Below are 23,341 nucleotides of genomic sequence, written 5' to 3' on the forward strand. Positions count from 1 at the left end.
TTTCAAAGCAGTTTACTGTGATGTGCAGTGACAATTTACAACGCTGTTTAATAAACATACATGATAATCTAAAAAGTAATTTCAAAGAATATTTGACTTTGCACAACTGAGGACTTTGCTTGTCAAAAGGTTGTTCTTGATTAATCATCCTAAATCAAATTCATCAGATGTATCCAAACTGCTTGCTCTTTTGCAGCTTTTGTGAACATGAGATGAAAATAACTCCTAAAACAAATAGCTGGGGAAGAAATTAAATGATTTAAGAGTACACAGAAAAAAAGGAGGTATATACCCAGGAGATTGTCATTTGACTGCTGAATCACAGAACATGCACAAAGGCTTCTAATTAATCTAGGGCTCCTGTTTCATGTTAGCAAAGATTTATTAACCATGACAAGAAATGTAACAGAGAACAATATCAAGGTAATTCTGTTTGCTAATTAAAACGGGACATTTTCCCTGTGCGTTTCTTTGCTATAATCCTTTATTTAAGACCATGGTATAGCAATAAATTTATGAATTTCATTGCACATGCAATTTAAGAGTACAAAGAAAGATAATGAGAGACAGTGCATTTTGTTTTTTAAATTTTCTAGATTGAGGTTCTTTCTTGGGTTAATTAGGCATAAGAAAAATTGAAATACCTTAGAAACTCTGCACCTGGGACCTTCTGGAGAAAATATGGGAAAAAGAATAAAGGCTGCAGAAACTTTGTTACGGAAATTGTGGCTTGCAGCAAACTAAATGCAAGACTATACTACAGAAGAATACAAAAATGTATACTTGCTACTTTGAGAAGGGGCTATACATCAGAGAATCTGAATATTCACTAACAAATAATCAGACCATCAGATAGGACAAAATGAGTCCAACACATGTATATAGAATACTGTGTTTACTGTATGGAGATATTTCTTATATTGCATATGTAGCATTAATCACAAAGGTTCTATATAGGGACATTTTTATGGGAGACTGGGGAATGAGGAAGATGAAGTAGCCACTGCGAATAGTCCTCAAGCCCAGTCCATGATATAATAGTCAGAAACACAAACAACTTCTGAAACACTCAGATTTTATAGATTTTATAGAGCTTATTCAGATACTTCAAGTGGAGACATGTTGGTCTAATTCTTCATATAGTCAGGCTGTCCATTTCTCCATTTGCTGCAAACGGCAGATTTTAGTGACTAGTTTCTTGATAGAGGAGGGGGAGGTTGGGTCCTCCAATGTCTGAGTATCATTATTCTGGCAGCTACAATGAAGAAATCGAGAAGGCCTTTCATGGTGCTTGAAATTGATCCTGGGTGCAAGGAGATGAGAGCAATTTCTGGTGTCCTTTAGATGCAAAGGCTCATCTTCTGTTCAAATATTTTAAAAATGTGCATTCAGAATGAGGTGATTAGAGGGCAGGACCACCAGATAGCTCCTTTTTCTTTCATATAGTGGCAGCAGTGAGCAGTAGTCTGAGACTGAGGGAAATAGTTTTTGTACCAACATGCATGAATCTTAAAATTATTTTCCTGAGACGTAGTTGCAATACTAAGCTTATGTGTCAGCGTGAAAACTTTTTGAGGATTCTCTCCAGTAAAATGGCTGTTACTATGTAGAGCTATAATGGGGGGGGGGGGGGGTGATGAGCATTTTTGAGTCAAGAGTGTGGAAGAGAGTTGAGGTGAGTAGGAGTCTGGGATTGAAGGTAGAGAGCTTCAAAGGGTGTGAGGTCTTTATGGATACGTAGCTCCTGTTCTCTTGAGATGGATGACATGGTCTCTGAGCTGAAGGTAAAGAAACCAACACCCTGAGTGAAGGGCTCCAGCCAGCTGGTTCACTGCACCGTGGAAATGGAGAAGGGCTCCTGCTTGACCATTTTTAGGGAGCAATCATGTGGAGGCCTGGGGGAAAAGATAGCTTTCCCAAGACAGGAATCATGGGCCTATATATAGAAGAAAAATTGGGTCCTTAAAGTATGCATATATGAAAGAGCAGTAAGGGGGCAGTGATTTTGCGTGTGGGTCCAGACCAAGGAAAATAGGGGATGAGGAGTCAGGGCAGTCTCTAAGCTCACCCATAATGTATACTTGCCATGAAATATCAAATACAGGGCATCTGTCAGTAGGACAGCTTTTTAATACAGTTCCACATGGGGAGGTCAATGTTTACTCTGATTGTTTACTACCCCCATAGGTCAAGGACATCAAGGGATCCCAGTGATGTCATTGGCCACATATAGTTAATGAGGATGCCACACCTGTTTTTTTTTTAAATAAATAAACATCAGTCCTGATTATATGGGAGGGCACAGTGGACTCACTCATATGCTAGAGCATCAGACAGTAAAGGAGAGTGTCAACTGCCAGAGAAGTAAGAAATAATTAAAGTGTATCACCCCATTTATCATTTCTTACACAAAATGAACAGTTAATCCTTGCAACGGGGAGGGAGACCCACTGCAAAGGTAATTCTATTTGTCCTGGTGTTTAGCTTTAATCAATACAAAATAAAAATGTATTTATCCATTATGTAGTTGCCACATTTTATAAGCAAGCTTGAACCAGTGCCTAATTACACCCAGTACCAATGTCAGCAATTACCAGTGCCTAAATACAACTGGCACCAGTGCCTGATTACAGCCGGTACCAGTCACAGGTACTGGCTGTAATCAGGCATTGGCAAAAGACCAGCACTAATACTAGCTGAAATCAGCCACTGGTAGTAGACCAGCACTGGTGCTGGTACTTGCTGTAATGAGGCACTGGTAGTAGGCTGGCAGTGGTACTAGCTACAAATAACATCAGTCATGAAGAATTAGGGCATCACAGTCCCATAGAGCCTGTATTAGTGTTCCAAAGACACCTTTAAGTCCTGTTTGCAGCCCAATCAGGTAAACGCAGAAACTCAACTTTTGAAACCCATTCATTTTTTATTTGCTTTTCACAAAAGAAATAACATATTTAAAATAGAACAATGTACCTTTACGTCTGACAATTCAGTCACAGTAATCCAGATTCCTGATATGCCAGAGCATTTCAGTGTAAGCCTATCACTTTTTCAGAATTTAAAACATTTCTTGGCCTGACTCTAAAAGCAGGAATCACCAAAAAATTAAATTAAATCATATTGGTCCACACACCAAATCCACCACATGCATAGGTCCCAAATGTCCCTGATTTCAAGGGACTGTCCCTTATTTGGAACAAAATCCCTCTGTCCTTCTTTCCTTCTCATGTGTCCATAATTTTGGTCTGATCTATATAGTTGTATATAAAATGCACTTTTTATCTTTCAGAAAGTGTTTCCAGTGCTAATCTATTCATCCAATTTCTAAATTGCTGCATGTGTAAATTTCGAAAGTATAAAGGAATAGAAGTAGTAAAAAAAACAAAAAAAAAAAAAAAACACTTGTGAGTTTAACCAATCATTTTTCTTGTATATTACTCCTTTAAGAGGGTGTGGCAGGGGGTATGACCTATATGCCTACATACTTTTGCTAATAGGTGTCTCTCATTCCCATCTTAAAAAGTTGGGAGGTATGCACATGCCATATATGCTGTGTGTGTGTATATATATATATATATATATATATATATATATATATACAGTATATATACACACAGTATATATTATGATATCAAATGATAATAAGATTTTTACATTTCAGTGACTGTTTTTTGCACTCTTCCAAGAGTGTGATCTCTATAAATGTTCAGTTGCTGTAAAATAGATATAACTCATGATCTCAGTAAAGCCGGCAGACAGTGACTCAAATCAAAATGATACCCTGCAGATCTTAGAAAGTTGTAATTGAAAAATTGTGCAGATCTTGATGGATGAACATTAGATACTTCTCATTAAAAAGTATGATTTCAAATATTAAACTACTGAGAGTTAAATTCAAACACTGCAAGAGAAGATTCTGTACCAGAAACACCTGAAAGGGAAGAAAAAAGAACAAAGCAAACATTAACATAAAACTTGTAAAGCCATTACTCGTGGCTATAAAATGGCACAGAAGACAGTTTTTAAGATTATCTTAAGAGGGAAAGGCAGCAACATGCACCAATACTTACCTCCCTTTAAACAAGTCATTGGTATAGAGGATAAGACTTCTTCCTTTGACAAAAGAAGTAACAGCTAGTTGATAGTAGAGTCCCACTGATCCTTACCTAATGGTTGGAGGTCCATTACAAATGTGCCATTTACATCACTTTCATGATCCTCAGTATTGCTTGTAAAATGATGAAAAATATAGACAAGCCATGAGATAGCTTGCACAACAGAAGACCACTTCAAAATGTGTTTAAAACAGTGAAAACTCAGCTTCATCTTAATATTACAGTGTCAAATGATAACTCCTGCACTGCCACACTATGAAAAGTGAATATATCTTGGGAGCTGCTGCTACCACCTACCATTGTACTCCTACACCTAATAGTCAGAATAAAGTAAAAATGTGATGGTATGCTGCCCCTTTAACTAAGCTGTGTGTACCTCAAGTGTTGGAATACAACATTAATTTGTGTTTTCTGCAACAACTACATCAATATTAATATTTAGTAGCGATATAATCTTCAACCAGTAGAAGTGTTTATATTTTTTAGCTGTATCTTTGGTTAAACTGTATGTGTTTTCTCTGTATAATAAAGATTCCTGTTTCCTGTCTGCAGTTAGGCGACAGATAAAGCCCATATGGACTGTGCAAGGCCTGTTCTGTAGGGCTAAAAACAGAATTTCTAACATCAATGCTAAACATAAGTACTATTTGTGCTTCAAATATTATGCATCCAACTTGGATCAAAATATTATTCATCCAACTTTGTGCTTATTATCCACCATATACAGTAAATAAATATATTTCAATTTCAAGTGATTATGTGACTCTTCAGTGATAACATATAAACATCAAAATGTGCTCCAGTGCCCCCACTCCAAAAAGTTCTCTATTCAAATCTACCAGTGGGTGAAGTGCTCGCTCACCTTGAACCATCTTGAACCTTTCACTAAATAGCTCATAAACCCTAAGGTAAATAATCCATGCGGGTCCACCTTCGGATTATTAATATCCACTTCAAGTAAGTGATCCCTTCAAGTGCTCAAATAGAGAGTAGGAACCCCCCTATAGTGTATTATATAAAACAGTATCCAGCCATTTATTTACTATAAATTGCACTCACAAGTATAAAAGCATTAAAACTGTGTACAATAACAGTCACTCACTGCATTTCAGGTTTCATATCCAGATTGGAACCAACTCCGCCCGACACAATGCGTCACTGGTCACAGGACTTTCTCAGTATTCAGCTTCATCTTTGACTTCACTTGAGATGTTGAGTGTAATGGTATTAGCTCTGATTTCCTTGCCAGACTCAGGATCAACTCGATCAAATGTAGAACCAATGGGAATTGTAATGGAGTCATAATTCAAGATGCCAGGTGGGAACAACTATGAAATGTCCAGAAACTCAGCAGTACTGCAATGTGCAGTACTGCATGAGTGCCACGATCAGTTGGGTTGAGGTCCATAGGAACAGAGTGCCATTGATTGGGATTGGAGAGCCTTCTGATTGTTACCAGTAAGTTATATTTTGAAATGTAATATATCTTAGCTATGATTTGGGTTAATAAGAGTTATTTGACCATGAGTGAAAGCTTTAATACAACAACAGAAATGTATTGGTAAATAGTAAGGAGGCCTAAACTAATACACCTATTTCTCATAGACTTGCATCATAGGGCCATCCCCATTGGTGGAGCTATCTTACCCCTCTCCTCCCTCGAGGTGTATCTCATCCCCTCCCCTAGCTTTTAGCATAATTCAGCCCCTCGCTAGCACCTCCTCTCTGGGGGGGGGGGATTAATTATGCCAGGTAACCTTCTCTTGAATGGGGCATTAGGTATGCAAGGTCATATCCTGGCAAATTGTCCATTCCTGAACAGATGGCCACCTTCATTGCATAACTAAAGAGAGGGTCTTTGAAGCAGAGGTAGAGATAACAAAGGAAGTGAAACGGCCTGGTCTAAATCTTTACCTCGGCCCCGTATAGTCTGCGAAAAGGAACTTAATTAGGATGTTTTCCTTTCTCGTATACAAGTTTATGATGGGTAAATAGCAGGACATCTTTAGGGACACACACACATGTTTAGCCCAACCTAACAGTCCTGCACTTCAAAAGGAATTGGTAAATCAATTCATTTCTTATACCAAAGCCTGCAAACTGTTCTCACAAATGGGTATATCTAACTATATCAAATTATTAGTAAAACCAAAAGCCAATATCTCATACCACTATATATATATATATATATATATATATATATATATACCTGTATATACAGTGGTGTACCAATAGGGGGGGTGGGGGGGGGGGGGGGCGGTCCGCCCCGGGTACCAATCACTGGGGGGGTGTCAGAGACAAACTGGTGCCGGGCCGGCCCGCTGCTGTGTATAGCATGAGAGAGATGTGAAGGCAGTTTCATTCCAGGACAAAACAGAGTCCCCCCGAATGAAATGCATGCTGCCTGCTTCCTCCACTGGTTGCTATCTGACTGCCGCTTGGCGTCTAGCAACCAGTGACGTCAGGCACACACAGGGAATGCCCCAGCATTCACAGCGGAGGAGGGTTTAAATTCCTCCTCCTGCGTGCCAAGAACGTGACGTTGCTCCACCCACCTCCTACTCGCTGCAGCCTGCAAGTAAGTGTCCTCAGTCCTCTGTAAATCTGTAATGATGTACAGTAAGTGTGTGTAGTTATAATGTCCTCCTCGGTCCTCCTCAACTGTCTGCAAGAGTTCTTCTTCCTGTCTGTGTGACTGTGTCCCTGATAAAAATCACTGCCCTGGGGCTGGGTGTCCGACTTCTCCCTCCTCGCCAGCCCAGGTCCCGAGTCCTGACTGAGGGGATCTGAGAGAGAGAGAGAGAGAGAGAGAGAGAGGACACACCAGTCTGTCTGGGCACTACCATCGGGGGGGGGGGGGGGGAGGGGGGGTGCTGTGTGTGGAGATCTGATCATCTGCCTAATGGATTCTTCCAGCCTCGCTTGATTCTGGGCAGTCTGGGCACCATATAATATCAGTACATAAAATAAAATTACTTATACAGCTTGAATATATCTGTTCACTAACCCCCCAAAAAATATACACTTGACTCTGCATACTACATACCTCCTAAATGGCCCTATTTCTGGTAAGGCAGTCCTCCTGTTTTTTTATATCTGCAACATGGCTTGTCACAGTACACCGTGCTATTTTAATCAAACCCACTTCTGTTGGCCCTTCGTTGCTCCTGTATACATGCTGTATACTTAACCACTTTCCAACTGCCTACAATATATTTACGTACGTATATGTAAGTATATGTCGCTCGCCTGAAGGCCGCTAGGTGGCGAGGTCCCGCTCCCGATCGTCATTGGGGAAGCTGATGGGGGTTTCAGATGGCTCCAATTGCCGCCTGACACCAGCGATCGCTCCCCACTGAGAGAGAAGGACGGTCAGATGTTGTAAACACAGCGACCATTCTTCTCCCTGGAATGATCATAGAGCGCCTGTGATCCTTCTATATAGGATCACAGGTCTCTATGATCATTTCACAAGTTCAACCCCCATACAGTTAGAATCACTCCCCTAGGGTCACATTTATCCCCTTGATCAACAATAAAGTTAACCCCTTCCCTGCCAGTGTAATTTTTACAGTGACAGTGCATATTTTTAGCACTGATTACTGTAGTAATGTCTCTGGTCCCCCCAAAAGTGTCAAAAATCTCAGTTAGGGGTCCGATCTGTCCTCCGAAATGTCGCAGTCCCTCAAAAAAAAAAAATGCAGATCGCCGCCATTACTAGTAAAAAAAAAATGACAAATCTTTCCCCTAGTTAGTAAATGCAGTAACTTTTGTGCAAACCAATCAAAATACGCTTAGGGTCCATTCACACTAGCGCGACTTGTCAGGCAACTTGGTCGCCTGACAAGTCGCGGTCGGTCGCTCGCCCGCCATTGAATAGTACAGGACCCGTTCTAATAGGAGCGACACAAGTCGCTCCGACTCTTTAAAAAGGGTCCTGTACTACTTTGGGGCGACCTGGAGGCGACTTGCATTGACTTCACAGGTCGCCCCACAAAATCCTGTCGCGGCAGTGTGAACGGGCTGTTATTGTATTTTTTTTTTTTTTTTTATACCACAAATATGTAGCAGAAAACAAATTGGCCTAAAATGTTAAAAAATTTTGATTTATACATTTTTTTGGGGAATGTTATATAGCAGAATGTGAAAAATATTTTTTTTTTTTTTTTTTTCAAAATTGCCGCTCTTTTTTTCAAAAATTAAAAATCGCACAGGTGATCAAATACCACCAAAAGAAAGCTCTATTTGTGGGGAAAAAAGGACATAAATTTAATTTTGGTACAGCATCGCACAACCGCGCAATTGTCCGTTAAAATAACACAGTGCTGAATCGCAGACCATCAAAGGCAACCAACATACTTTTTTAACCACTTGAAGTCCAGGCCTTTTCTGGCACTTTTTGTTTATAAGTTTAAATCAGAACACCCAAACATTTTATATATATATATATATATATATATACAGTATATTAGCAGAAACCTTAGGGAATAAATGTGAAAGTAATCGTTGCAGTTTTTTATGCCACACAGTATTTGCACAATGGTTTTTCAAATGCAGTTTTTTGTAGAAATTAATTAATGAACGACTGCTCCGTCAGATCAGTGACCCACCCACATCTTGCAGCCATCAGCTTCATCCAGAAAGCAGCAGGTCACAGCAGCATCTTGCCATCTTCCCTGCGGCCATCAGATCCCGTCCACGGTCCAGCAAGCAACACACCTTGTCATCAGCCAGGTCAAAGCATCTTGCCATCTTCCCTGCAGCCATCAGATCCAGTCCAGCAAGCAACAGCAGGTCAGTTCCAAAATCCAAATCAAATTATCAATGCCAATGATGCCATTGTCTGCTGTCCCCAGAGACAGATCCAATCCACAGATCACCATACAGTGGGATCTCTGGATAAGATCTGTCCCTCAGGACAGCAGATAATGCAAAGTATGGGCTATACTTTGTATTGTCAGCTGTCTCCCCATGTCACTGACCGCGATCTGTCCAAAAATGTGTGATTTGCTCAAACCTGAGTGACTGACAAGTTCTGCTGGAACTGGTTTTGAGCAGACACAGTGGATTGTTTTAAAAGAAGGGTTGGATGTGTTTCTAAAAGGCCAAAATATAAATGGCTACTTATAGTTCTAAAAAATTCATATTAGAGTGTTTATCCAGTGTGTTTTTTGATTGCCTAAGGAAGGAATTTATTTCCCTGCTAGAACAAATTAGACCAGGGGTAGGGAACCTATGGCTCGCGAGCCAGACGTGGCTCTTTTGATGGCTGCATCTGGCTCGCAGACAAATCTTTAATAAAGGGGGGCATGTCCGGACCTGAGCCGCGCTTGACGTGTAGTCCCAGAGCTCCGCCGCGTCTGTCCTGTCCTGTTTATTGTCACTGCCTGCTATGGATGAACAGCATCAGGAGCTGGAGGGGACGTCCCCCCCCCGCCCCTCCGCCCGCGTCTCCAATCCCACCAGGAAACCTAACTTAGATTTACCTTATTACTTATAAACTACTCATTCACTTCCTTTTTATCTCTCATCTTGACTATTGCAACTCCCTTCTCATAGGTCTTCCTCTCCATAGGCTATCCCCTCTTTAGTCTATCATGAATGCTGCTGCCAGGTTTATCCACTTTACCAACCGCTCAGTGTCTGCCACACCTCTCCACCAATCCCCATACTGGCTCCAGATTGCCCATCTAATTAAATTTGAAATACTAACCACAACCTACAAAGCCATACACAACTCTTCCCACGAGCTACATCACCAAACTTGTCTCCAAATATCAGCCAAACTGTTCCTCTCCGCTCCTCTCAAGACCTCCTACTCTTAGACTCCCTTGTCTCCTCCTCCCATGCTCATCTCCAGGATTTCTCCAGTGCCTCTCCCATCCTCTGGAACGCGCTACCTCAACCAGTCTGGCTATCCCCTTCTCTAGCTGCCTTCAGGCGATCCCTAAAAACTCATCTCTTCAGGGAACCCTATCACACCTCCAAGTAATCTTTGACCTCTTCCATCAGCTCATTCCCCACAGTTACAACCTTTTGTACCACCTGCCCAACCCTATTAGATTGTAAGCTCCTCTGAGCAGGGCCCTCTTAATCCTCCTGTATTTTATTTATTGTAACTGTATTGTCTTGTAAAGCGCTGTGTAAACTGTTGGCACTATATAAATCCTGTATAATAATAATACTTAGATTAGTCAAAATCATTTTTACCAAGTGGAGTGGACACGCATTACTCTTTTAGTAAACCCCTTCCATTATCTGTTAAACACAAGTTTAAATTGTGTAACTGCTTAACACACAAACCCCTTTACAACAAAATAACCAGACAAATCCAATTCTTGGTTAAATTTAGGTTATTTTAAACTACATGATCTGTAATCAAGAAACAAATATGCAAAAAGGTATTCCACACAACTAGCTACATGTAGTGTTGAGCGAACACGGACTGTATTATTCGTGTTCGTACCGAATAATTGGATTTTTGTTACCCGAACACGAACACGGACACTTTACTGTATATTCGGGTAAAAATCCGTGTTCGGTCGTTTTATTTCCGGGTTTTGCATGCTTTGGCGCTCTTTTCATGGCGGGCTTTCAACAGCCAATCAACAATCGTTTAACTGGTGTGCCTTAAGCCATCCCAGCCATGCCTGCAAATGTCTCAGTAGCTGTGATTGGCCGTCTGAAGCATGTGACCAAGTCTTTATAAGTTCGAGGCAGCCGCAGCGGCGTCATTATGCTGCTTAGATCAGGGACAGAGCACACATCAACGTGCTGGCTGCTGATTAGGGAAAGATAGGCAGGAAAAAAACATTTGTGTCCGGGTAGAATTGAGGGACAGGTCGGAGTGTTTAGGCAGGGCGAGTTGTAGGCATTTTAGGGATAGAGTCTGCTGAATTATAGGGTCAGTGTCTTCTGCAAACTACAATCGATATTGCTGTGTGGGGGGTGGGGTCTGCACTCAATCCTGATCTACGATCTCTTCTCAATCCTGTTAGGGAGAGGCTGCTGCTGAATTTTAGGGTCAGAGTGTTCTACAAACTACAATCGATATTGCTGTGTGGGGTGGGGTCTGCACTTAGTTCTCCTGATCTACGATCTCTTCTCAATCCTGTTAGGGACAGAGTCTGCTGAATTTTAGGGAAACTGTGTTCTACAAACTACAATCGATATTGCTGTGTGGTGTGGGATAGGAGATAGGCAGGTGTCAGTGATCCACATCCATTTTTCTGTGTGTGGGCTGCAGTGAACACAATCTTTTTGGGGTGCAGTGAACACAATCCTTTTGGAGTGCAGTGAACAAAATCTTTGTGGGGTGCAGTGAACAAAACCTTTGTGGGGGTACAGTGAACACAATCTTTGTGGGGTGCAGTGAAGACAATCCTTGTGGGGTGCAGTGAAGACAATCCTTGTGGGGTGCAGTGAACAAAATCTTTGGGGGGTACAGTGAACACAATCTTTGTGGGGTGCAGAGAAGACAATCCTTGTGGGGTGCAGTGAACAAAATCTTTGGGGGGGTACAGTGAACACAATCTTTGTGGGGTGCAGTGAACAAAACCTTTGTGGGGTGCAGTGAACACAATCTTTGTGGGGTGCAGTGAAGACAATCCTTGTGGGGTGCAGTGAAGACAATCCTTGTGGGGTGCAGTGAACAAAATCTTTGGGGGGTACAGTGAACACAATCTTTGTGGGGTGCAGTGAACAAAACCTTTGTGGGGTACAGTGAACACAATCTTTGTGGGGTGCAGTGAACAAAACCTTTGTGGGGTACAGTGAACACAATCTTTGTGGGGTGCAGTGAAGACAATCCTTTTGGAGTGCAGTGAACACAATCTTTGTGGGGTACAGTGAACACAATCTTTGTGGGGTGCAGTGAACAAAACCTTTGTGGGGTACAGTGAACACAATCTTTGTGGGGTGCAGTGAACACAATCTTTGTGGGGTGCAGTGAACAAAACCTTTGTGGGGTGCAGTGAACACAACCTTTGTGGGGTACAGTGAACACAATCTTTGTGGGGTGCAGTGAACAAAACCTTTGTGGGGTACAGTGAACACAATCTTTGTGGGGTACAGTGAACACAATCTTTGTGGGGTGCAGTGAACAAAACCTTTGTGGGGTACAGTGAACACAATCTTTGTGGGGTGCAGTGAACACAATCTTTGTGGGGTGCAGTGAACAAAACCTTTGTGGGGTGCAGTGAACACAACCTTTGTGGGGTACAGTGAACACAATCTTTGTGGGGTGCAGTGAACAAAACCTTTGTGGGGTACAGTGAACACAATCTTTGTGGGGTACAGTGAACACAATCTTTGTGGGGTGCAGTGAACAAAACCTTTGTGGGGTACAGTGAACACAATCTTTGTGGGGTGCAGTGAACAAAACCTTTGTGGGGTACAGTGAACACAATCTTTGTGGGGTGCAGTGAAGACAATCCTTTTGGAGTGCAGTGAACAAAATCTTTGTGGGGTACAGTGAACACAATCTTTGTGGGGTGCAGTGAACAAAATCTTTGTGGGGTACAGTGAACACAATCTTTGTGGGGTGCAGTGAAGACAATCCTTGTGGGGTGCAGTGAAGACAATCCTTGTGGGGTGCAGTGAACAAAACCTTTGTGGGGTACAGTGAACACAATCTTTGTGGGGTACAGTGAACACAATCTTTGTGGGGTGCAGTGAACAAAACCTTTGTGGGGTACAGTGAACACAATCTTTGTGGGGTGCAGTGAACAAAACCTTTATGGGGTACAGTGAAGACAATCTTTGTGGGGTGCAGTGAAGACAATCCTTTTGGAGTGCAGTGAACAAAATCTTTGTGGGGTACAGTGAACACAATCTTTGTGGGGTGCAGTGAACAAAATCTTTGTGGGGTACAGTGAACACAATCTTTGTGGGGTGCAGTGAAGACAATCCTTGTGGGGTGCAGTGAACAAAATCTTTGGGGGGTACAGTGAACACAATCTTTGTGGGGTGCAGTGAACAAAACCTTTGTGGGGTACAGTGAACACAATCTTTGTGGGGTGCAGTGAACAAAACCTTTGTGGGGTACAGTGAACAAAACCTTTGTGGGGTGCAGTGAACAAAACCTTTGTGGGGTGCAGTGAACACAACCTTTGTGGGGTACAGTGAACACAATCTTTGTGGGGTGCAGTGAACAAAACCTTTGTGGGGTACAGTGAACACAATCTTTGTGGGGTACAGTGAACACAATCTTTGTGGGGTGCAGTGAACACAACCTTTGTGGGGTACAGTGAACACAATCTTTGTGGGGTACAGTGAACAAAACCTTTGTGGGGTACAGTGAACACAATCTTTGTGGGGTGCAGTGAAGACAATCCTTTTGGAGTGCAGTGAACAAAATCTTTGTGGGGTACAGTGAACACAATCTTTGTGGGTTGCAGTGAACAAAATCTTTGTGGGGTACAGTGAACACAATCTTTGTGGGGTGCAGTGAAGACAATCTTTTTGGAGTGCAGTGAATACAATCTTTGTGGGGTACAGTGAACACAATCTTTGTGGGGTGCAGTGAACAAAACCTTTGTGGGGTACAGTGAACACAATCTTTGTGGGGTGCAGTGAACACAATCTTTGTGGGGTGCAGTGAACAAAACCTTTGTGGGGTGCAGTGAACACAACCTTTGTGGGGTACAGTGAACACAATCTTTGTGGGGTGCAGTGAACAAAACCTTTGTGGGGTACAGTGAACACAATCTTTGTGGGGTACAGTGAACACAATCTTTGTGGGGTGCAGTGAACAAAACCTTTGTGGGGTGCAGTGAACACAATCTTTGTGGGGTGCAGTGAACAAAACCTTTGTGGGGTGCAGTGAACACAACCTTTGTGGGGTACAGTGAACACAATCTTTGTGAGGTGCAGTGAAGACAATCCTTGTGGGGTGCAGTGAAGACAATCCTTGTGGGGTGCAGTGAAGACAATCCTTGTGGGGTGCAGTGAACAAAATCTTTGGGGGGTACAGTGAACACAATTTTTGTGGGGTGCAGTGAACAAAACCTTTGTGGGGTACAGTGAACACAATCTTTGTGGGGTGCAGTGAACAAAACCTTTGTGGGGTACAGTGAACACAATCTTTGTGGGGTGCAGTGAACAAAACCTTTGTGGGGTACAGTGAACACAATCTTTGTGGGGTGCAGTGAAGACAATCCTTTTGGAGTGCAGTGAACACAATCTTTGTGGGGTGCAGTGAACAAAACCTTTGTGGGGTACAGTGAACACAATCTTTGTGGGGTACAGTGAACACAATCTTTGTGGGGTACAGTGAACACAATCTCATACTTCTGAAGCTTTGAGGGTGCTGCCTGTTCTATACTCCTCCTCCTCTTCCTCATCCATCCTTTTAGGTGTACAAACAATAGTAATTGGGGCCTAGTGTGCTTCTGTACGTGTGAAAAACATACACTTTTTTTTATCATATTTCCTATTCCGCTATTCAATAAAAACCTTTGGGGCTCAATTAAATTGCGGAATAGTCTGTGTCGGTACGTGTGAGATCCACCTTTCCAAGTTTTTGGGGTTCATCTCATACTTCTGAAGCTTTGAGGGTGCTGCCTGTTCTATACTCCTCCTCCTCCTCCTCCTCCTCATCCATCCTTTTAGGTGTACAAACAATAGTAATTGGGGCCTAGTGTGCTTCTGTACGTGTGAAAAACATACACTTTTTTTTGATCATATTTCCTATTCCGCTATTCAATAAAAACCTTTGGGGCTCAATTAAATTGCGGAATAGTCTGTGTCGGTACGTGTGAGATCCACCTTTCCAAGTTTTTGGGGTTCATCTCATACTTCTGAAGCTTTGAGGGTGCTCCCTGTTCTATACTCCTCCTCCTCCTCCTCCTCCTCCTCATCCATCCTTTTAGGCGTACAAACAATAGTAATTGGGGCCTAGTGTGCTTCTGTACGTGTGAAAAACATACACTTTTTTTTAACATATTTCCTATTCCGCTATTCAATAAAAACCTTTGGGGCTCAATTAAATTGCGGAATAGTCTGTGTCGGTACGTGTGAGATCCACCTTTCCAAGTTTTTGGGGTTCATCTCATACTTCTGAAGCTTTGAGGGTGCTGCCTGTTCTATACTCCTCCTCCTCCTCTTCCTCATCCATCCTTTTAGGTGTACAAACAATAGTAATTGGGGCCTAGTGTGCTTCTGTACGTGTGAAAAACATACACTTTTTTTTGATCATATTTCCTATTCCGCTATTCTATAAAAACCTTTGGGGCTCAATTAAATTGCGGAATAGTCTGTGTCGGTACGTGTGAGATCCACCTTTCCAAGTTTTTGGGGTTCATCTCATACTTCTGAAGATTTGAGGGTGCTGCCTGTTCCATACTCCTCTTCCTCATCCTCCCTTTAGGGTAGGAAAAAATTTAATCGGGCCTAGTCTGTGTTTGTACGTGTGAGATACACAGTTTTTTATCCTATTCCGCTATTCAATACACACCCTTTTGGTGTAAAAAACATTAAATTGCGGCATAGTTTGCATATTTGACTGTGAGATACACCCGTGCGATACTGTTGTTCTTTTGTTCCGCTATTCAATAAAGACCTTTCTAGGGCAAGATCTTAAATTTCAGAAATATGAGGAGAGCGTCAAATAGGGGCCGTGGCCTGGGTCGTGGTGGTGCTGCTGCTAGAGCTCCTGTTGCAAGGAGAGGACGTGGTCGATCTGTGCCAGCTACACGCACAAGTGAAACACCTTCCTCAAGTGTGAGTAGGCGACAGAACCTGCATCAGTATTTGGTAGGGCATCATACGCCCCTAGAAGTGATGAGGCCAGAACAAGTGGAGGCGATAGTAGATTGGTTTGCTGCTGACAGTGCCTCCAGTTCCTTCACATTGTCTCCCACCCAGTCTACTGCAGAAAGGTCACAGTTGGCACCTGCAGCCGATGTCCAACCGTCTTTCACCTCACCCCCTTGCAAATCAGGCAAGCAGTCTGAGCCCCAAGCCATACAGCAGTCTCTTCTTCTTTTTGATGACTCTGTCAGCAGGGTTTCCCAGGGCCATCCACCTAGCCCTGCCCCAGAAGTGGAAGAGATTGAGTGCAGCGATGCCCAACCACTTATTTCTCAAGATGAGTACATGCAAGGATCATCGCAGCACGTCTCCGATGATGACGAAACGCAGGTGCCAACTGCTGCGGCGTTCAGCATTGTGGAGACCGACAAGGAGGGCAGGGGTGAAGACTGGGTGGAAGATGATGTGGAGGACGATGAGGTCCTCGACCCCACATGGAATGAACGTCATGCAGGTGACCTGAGTAGTTTGGAGGAAGAGGCGGTGGTCGCACAGAGCCACCAGCACAGCAGAAGAGGGAGCAGGGTGCAGAAGCGGAGCGGCCGTGCCCTAGACACTACGCCCGCTACTGTCCAACGCAGCAAGGGAACGAGCGCACCAAAGTCAGCTCAAAGGAGTTCTCTAGCGTGGAAGTTCTTTAGAAAATGTGCTGATGACAGGACACGAGTGGTTTGCACCCTGTGCAATCAGAGCTTGAAGCGAGGCATAAACCTTCTCAACCTGAGCACAACCTGCATGATCAGGCATCTAAGTGCAAAGCACGAGCTGCAGTGGAGTACACACCTTCAAAACCAAGAAACGTCTCTGGCTCATCCTGCTTCCTCTTCTGCTGCAGTCTCGGCCGCTCCAGCCACATCTGTAGTGATACCGGCACCTGCCACCCCGCAAACAGACGATCTGTCAGCAACACCACCACCTGGGTCACCAACAACCATCTCCACAATGTCCCGTGGAAGCGTTCAGATTTCCATCTCCCAAACACTTGAGAGGAAGAGGAAGTACCCCCCATACCCACCCGCGATCCCTGGCCCTGAATGCCAGCATTTCAAAATTATTGGCCTTTGAAATGCTGTCATTCCGTCTGGTGGAGACGCACAGTTTTAAAAACCTTATGTCGGTGGCTGTCCCACAGTACGTCGTGCCCAGCCGCCACTACTTTTCCAGGCAAGCCATCCCTTCCCTACACAACCAAGTGGGGGAAAAAATCAGGTGTGCACTGCACAACGCCATCTGTGCCAAGGTCCACCTAACTACCGATACGTGGACCAGTAAGCACGGTCAGGGGCGTTATATCTCCCTAACGGCACACTGGGTAAATGCAGTGGCGGATGGGCCTGAGGCGGATAGCAATTTGGCGCATGTCCTTCCACCACCGAGGATTGCAGGGCGCTTCAGTTTGCCTCCTGTTCCTAACTCCTCCTACTCCGCTTCCTCATCCTCTACCGCCTCCTCATCCGGACAGCGTAACACCTTCACCACCAACTTCAGCACGGCCAGGGGTAAACGACAGCAGGCAGTTTTACAACTTGCCTGTTTGGGGGACAAACCACACACCGCGCAGGAGTTGTGGAGGAGCATGGAACAGCAAACAAATGAGTGGTTGCTGCCAGCGAGCCTCAAGCCCGGCCTGGTGGTGTGCGATAACGGGAGAAATCTCATAGCAGCTCTGGGCCTAGCCAGTTTGACGCACATCCCTTGCCTGGCGCATGTGCTGAATTTGGTGGTGCAGAGGTTCCTTAAAAACTACCCCGATATGTCAGAGCTGCTGCAGAAAGTGCGGGCCGTTTGTGCGCACTTTCGGCGTTCTCACCCTGCTGCTGCTCGCCTAGCAGCGCTGCAGCGTAACTTCGGCCTTCCCGCTCACCGCCTCATATGTGACGTGCCCACAAGGTGGAACTCCACCTTGCACATGCTGGAAAGACTGTGCGAGCAGCAGCAGGCCATAGTGGAGTTTCAGCTGCAGCACGCACGCGTGAGTCGCTCTGCGGAACAGCACCACTTCACCACCAATAACTGGGCCTCCATGCGAGACCTGTGTGCCTTGTTGCGCTGTTTTGAGTACTCCACCAACATGGCCAGTGGCAATGACGCCGTTCTCAGCTTAACTATCCCACTTCTATGCCTCCTTGAAAAAACAATTCGGGCGATGATGGAAGAGGATGTGGCACAGGATGAGGAGGAGGAGGAGGAGGATGAAGAGGTAACATTTCAAAGGCTTTCAGGGCAGTCATTCGCAAGGGGCTCTGAGGGTGGGTTCCTGCACACACAAACGCCAGGGACACAATTGTCCAGCAGGGGCACAGTTCTGGAGGATGAGGAGGATGAGGAGGAGGAGGAGCTGGAGGAGGAGATGGAACCATGTTCACAGCAGGGTGGCACCCAGGCCAGCTCATGGCCATCACTGGTGCGTGGCTGGGGGGATACAGAGGACACGGACGATACACCTCCCACAGAGGACAGCCTTTCGTCGCCTCTGGGCAGCCTGGCACACATGAGCGATTACATGCTGCAGTGTCTCCACAACGACCGCCGAGTTGCCCACATTCTAACTTGTGCTGATTACTGGGTGGCCACGCTGCTGGATCCCCATTACAAGGACAACGTACCGTCCTTAATTCACTCACTGGAGCGCGATCGCAAGATGCGCGAGTACAAGCGCACGCTGGTAGACGCGATGCTGCTGGCATTCCCATCTGACAGCGGGGCCACAGTGGAAGCACAACGCAGAGGAGGAGGAGGAGGAGGTCGCCAACTCAACCAGGGCACCGCCAGCACCTCAGAAGGCAGGGTTAGCATGGCCGAAATGTGGAAAAGCTTTGTCAGCACGCCACAACAAACAGCAGCACCAGCAGCTCAGATGGAACGTCTTAGCAGGAGGCAGCATTTTATCAACATGGTGGAGCAGTATGTGTGCACACGCCTACATGTAGTGAATGAGGGGTCTGCCCCCTTCAACTTCTGGGTCTCCAAATTGGGCACATGGCCTGAGCTTGCCCTTTACGCCTTGGAGGTGCTGGCGTGCCCTGCAGCCAGTGTATTATCTGAACGGGTATTTAGCACGGCTGGGGGTGTTATAACAGACAAGCGCAGCCGCCTGTCCAGAGACAATGTGGACAAGCTCACGTTCATTAAAATGAACCAGGCATGGATCCCACGGGATTTTTCCGTACCTTGTGCAGAATAGCAATGGATACCGACCTTACCCAGCCATTGTTCCATTTTTGCTCTTTCTCACTCTTTTGGGGTGTACCCTCATTTAAAATTTGTGAAAAGAAGCAGTGTTGGCTACCTCGTCCTCCTCCTCAGGGCCAGATTAACGTAGGGGCTATTGGAGCTGCAGCTCCATGCAGGCCCCTACCTTTTATATAGGCCCCGGGTTGGCCATATTCACTGTGACCGCTCTTCTGTCACTTGTAAACACAGAAGTCTGGCTTCTATGCTCGCTTCCCCAGGCAGCACCCTCAGAACCTCCCCACACAGCGCGAAGGCCGGACAAGGAGGGACAGTTGCCGATGCATGGATGTGTTTATGGGCTTCAGAGACAGCATCCCATGTTGAATTAGGCATGCATGGCTGCACCCTTCCTCCTCTGGGTGCATGCCAAGGCACGGCCCTTAAGGCCCTTCAAAATCCTCAGCACCAAGACCATGATGCTCTTAATCCGGCCCTGGTCCTCCTCCACCGCCGCTTCCACCTACACCGCCCATAGGTGTGCGCAGCCTATTGCATTAGGGTGTGCACCCCAAAGTTGAAATACACATGCATGTGTTTGCCTACATGTACATGGCCCCGATACATTACTCTCCCTGCTGGCAAAGAGAAATAGAGCAGAGCAGGTGCGAGGGAGATCTTTCCCATCTCCTCACTGGCAAACAGAGCGATAATGCTATGTGCCCTAGGTGATTAGGGTGTGCCCAGGTACACCAGGCACACCCTGTGTGCACGCCTATGACACCGCCACATCCACCACCACCTCAACCTCCCTCCTACTCCTTATGGGCCTTGTCCTTCAGAGATGAAGAACATTGTTTTATTTTTCTGTTTTTTTTTGTTGTTTTAAGTTATTTCCCTATCCACATTTGTTTGCAGAGCACTTGCCATGCTCTTAACTACGTTTTGCTGCCATTTGCAGCACTCTAGCCCTTTCCATTGGTGTTTTAGAGCCATTTTAGTGCCTTAAAGTTCGGGTCCCCATTGACTTCAATGGGGTTCGGTGTCCGGGAAAAGTTCGGTAAAAGTCCGGGACACGGACCCGGACTTTTTTTTAAAGTTCGGCCGAACCCGTCGAACACGGACATCTAGGTGTCCGCTCAACCCTAGCTACATGCTAAACATTATCAATTAAAGGGAATCTATGGGGGAAACATAGACCAGATATCCCACTAACTAACCCTATGGACTTGTAGGTCATAGGCTACGATTGAAGAATTATTTTCAGAAAATACCAATATGAAACGAATCCGACCAAGTGGGTTTCAGCAAGGAAAAATGAAGAAGGCAAAAGAGCAGTCAGCTGAAGTGATGTCTGGATCCATTTTAAAATATGTCACGCCTTCAACATGTACCGCAGTAGGAGAAAGTGCTGATAGCATGCAGTCTGGTGAATCAAAGGGGGAAATACCAGAAGTATATTCTCAAGAACAATTATATAAAAAAATGCAAGATTTTAAAAAGATCAACTTATCTTCAAGTAGTGAGAGTGATGTAGAGGAAGGCGATGCCAGCAGAAGCCTCCCCCATCAAGACTCTGAGGCAGAAGAAGAGACTGTCACTGATAAACTATCAGTTTATTCTGATGTTGCTGCTTGGCCAGTTCCAGTTCCAGATGATTTAAGAATGGACCTTATTAGGAGAGGAAGTGAACCTTTCCAAAATAGAGGTGGGCCTTTCAGTGCTGTTGAAAGACGAGGAGAGAAATCAAAAGGGAAAAGTTGACAGCTCACCATTGCATGGTTCTATAAGGCTCTGCCCAATGGTGAGAAAATTCTTAGAACGTGGATGGTGTACTCTCCATCAAAAGAAAGTTTGTTTTGTTTTTGCTGCAAACTTTTTGCTCCTAATGAAAAAACTTCCAGTTTTGTTACTGGGTTTCAGGTGTGGTGGAAGCTGAATCCAAAGGTGTCTGATCACGAAGCTTCTGAGCAGAATCTTACATGCTTGGAGAAATGGAAGGCCTTGAGAGCAGGACTGAGGCTACAAAAATGCATTGATCATGTCCACCAGACAACAGTGGACAAAGAGAAAAAGAAATGGAGGGATATTTTGCATCGCCTCTTGGATGTAACCTTGTTTTTGTCTCATCAGAATCTTCCTTTCCGTGGTCATAGAGAGAACATGTCATCAGCAAACAAAGGAAACTTTCTGGAATTGGTAGAATTGCTCTCAAATTATGATCCAGTTTTAAAGGAACATTTCATAAGACTGAAACATTCTATTGGTTCTGGGAAGAGAATGACTTCTTATTTCTCTCCAAAAATTCAGAATTAATTCATTTGTCTTCTGGGGAATCATGTGAAAGAGAAAATAGTGGCTGATATCCAGAAGGCAAAGTATTTTGGGATTCTCTTTGACAGCACCCCTGATGTGTCACACACTGATCAAATGTGCGAAGTGATCAGATATGTCCATATTGAAGGTGACAGTGTTCAAGTAAAGGAGTCATTCTTGGGCTTCTTTCCTATTGCTGGAAAAACTGCTGCTGAGCTCTCAGAAAATATCCTGCAGCATCTGGAGGAAGATGGACTGGACATAAGCCTTTGCCGTGGTCAAGGATATGATAATGCTGCAACCATGGCAGGGATTCATGGTGGTGTTCAGGCAAAGATAGAAGAGATTAATCCCAAGGCTTTGTTTATCCCATGTGCAAACCATTCTCTGAACCTTTGTGGGGTGCACTCATTTGGAAGTGTTACTTCCTGTGTTACTTTTTTTGGAACATTGGAGAGAGTGTATTCCTTATTTTGAGTTTTTTACACATCGTTGGGAATTGCTGATGGAGAATTTAGGTGTGACAGTAAAAAGACTTTGCCAAACAAGATGGAGCGCTCATTATGATGCTGTGAAGGCAGTGAGGGCAAATTTTGAAAAACTGACTTCAGTCCTTGAAAAACTGTGTGATCCCAAAGAAAATGTGGACACAAGAGGATCTGCTCAGATGTTACTGCCTGCCGTATGTGATTTTACTTTTTTTGTGTTATCTTTCTCTCTGGTGTGACGTTCTGGAAGAAGTTAATATCACACAGAAGTATTTGCAAACAGTGGGGCTCACTTTTGAAAAGTGCATTATGAAGCTACAAGCTCTAAAAGCATTTCTTGGAGATTAGCGAAATGAAATTGTGGAAAAAGCCATTTGTTATGCAACTACCACGTGTGAAGAAATGGGCATTTCTATGGAGAGAAGAGGGAGAGTAAAGTTTCGTAAAACAATGCCAGGAGAGAAGGCAGAGGAGGTTGGTCTCACATTGCCAGAGGAAATAAAAAGGGCTATGTTTGAGTGCCTTGATCGGTTTCACCAGGAGTTGGAAATTCGTACTAAGGCAATTGAAAAAATCCTTTCAATGTTTGCTGTTATTCAACCGAACACTCTGGTTGTTGCAACAGAAAAGATCTTCAAAATTTTACTCCAAAATTGACTGAGGTTTTTAATGAATTCTCTAATGAAGACATCTATGTGGAGATCAAACGCCTTCGAAGGCATTTGGAAGCTGCCAAGATCAGCATTGAAGAGGCAAAGAAATGGACAGTTTTGCAGTTTCTGCAGTTCATTGTTAAATGGGATTTTTGTGAATCTGTGCCTAACTTGTCACTGTGTTTTAGATTCTTTTTGACTCTCTGTGTGTCCATTGCTTCATGTGAAAGAAGTTTTTCAAAATTAAAATTAATAAAAAACTTTTTCCGCTCCACCATGAGTGAGAATAGATTGACAAATCTTGCCATACTTTCAATTGAACATGAATATGCAAAGAAGATTAACTTTGATGCAGTCATTGATCAATTTGCGGAACTGAAGGCTCGGAGGCAGAGGTTGTGAATGTATCCTTTCAATATAGAGTGGTCACTTTGGAGTTTGGATCTGTGTTTTTTGTTTATTAAAAGCAGCATAATTTTTCAAGTTGACGTAAAGTTTACAGAGTTGTGCAATAAATATTCTTGAAAATATTACAATAAATATTCTTGAAAATATTACAATAAATATTCTTGAAAATATTACAATTTTTTTGTGGGTGTTCTTACATTTTAAAGTTGGGGGGTGCCAGATATCAGATCCGCCCGGGTGCCAAATGGTCTAGGTACGCCCCTGTATATATTTATATATATATATATATATATATATATATATATATATATATATATATTTACAGTTGCTAATCGAGGTTACACATAAACTCCTCATAAGGCAACATGATGCATTCTTA

Source organism: Pelophylax lessonae (genome assembly GCF_965119305.1).
Source record: "Pelophylax lessonae genome assembly, chromosome: 2".
Lineage (NCBI taxonomy): Eukaryota > Metazoa > Chordata > Amphibia > Anura > Ranidae > Pelophylax > Pelophylax lessonae.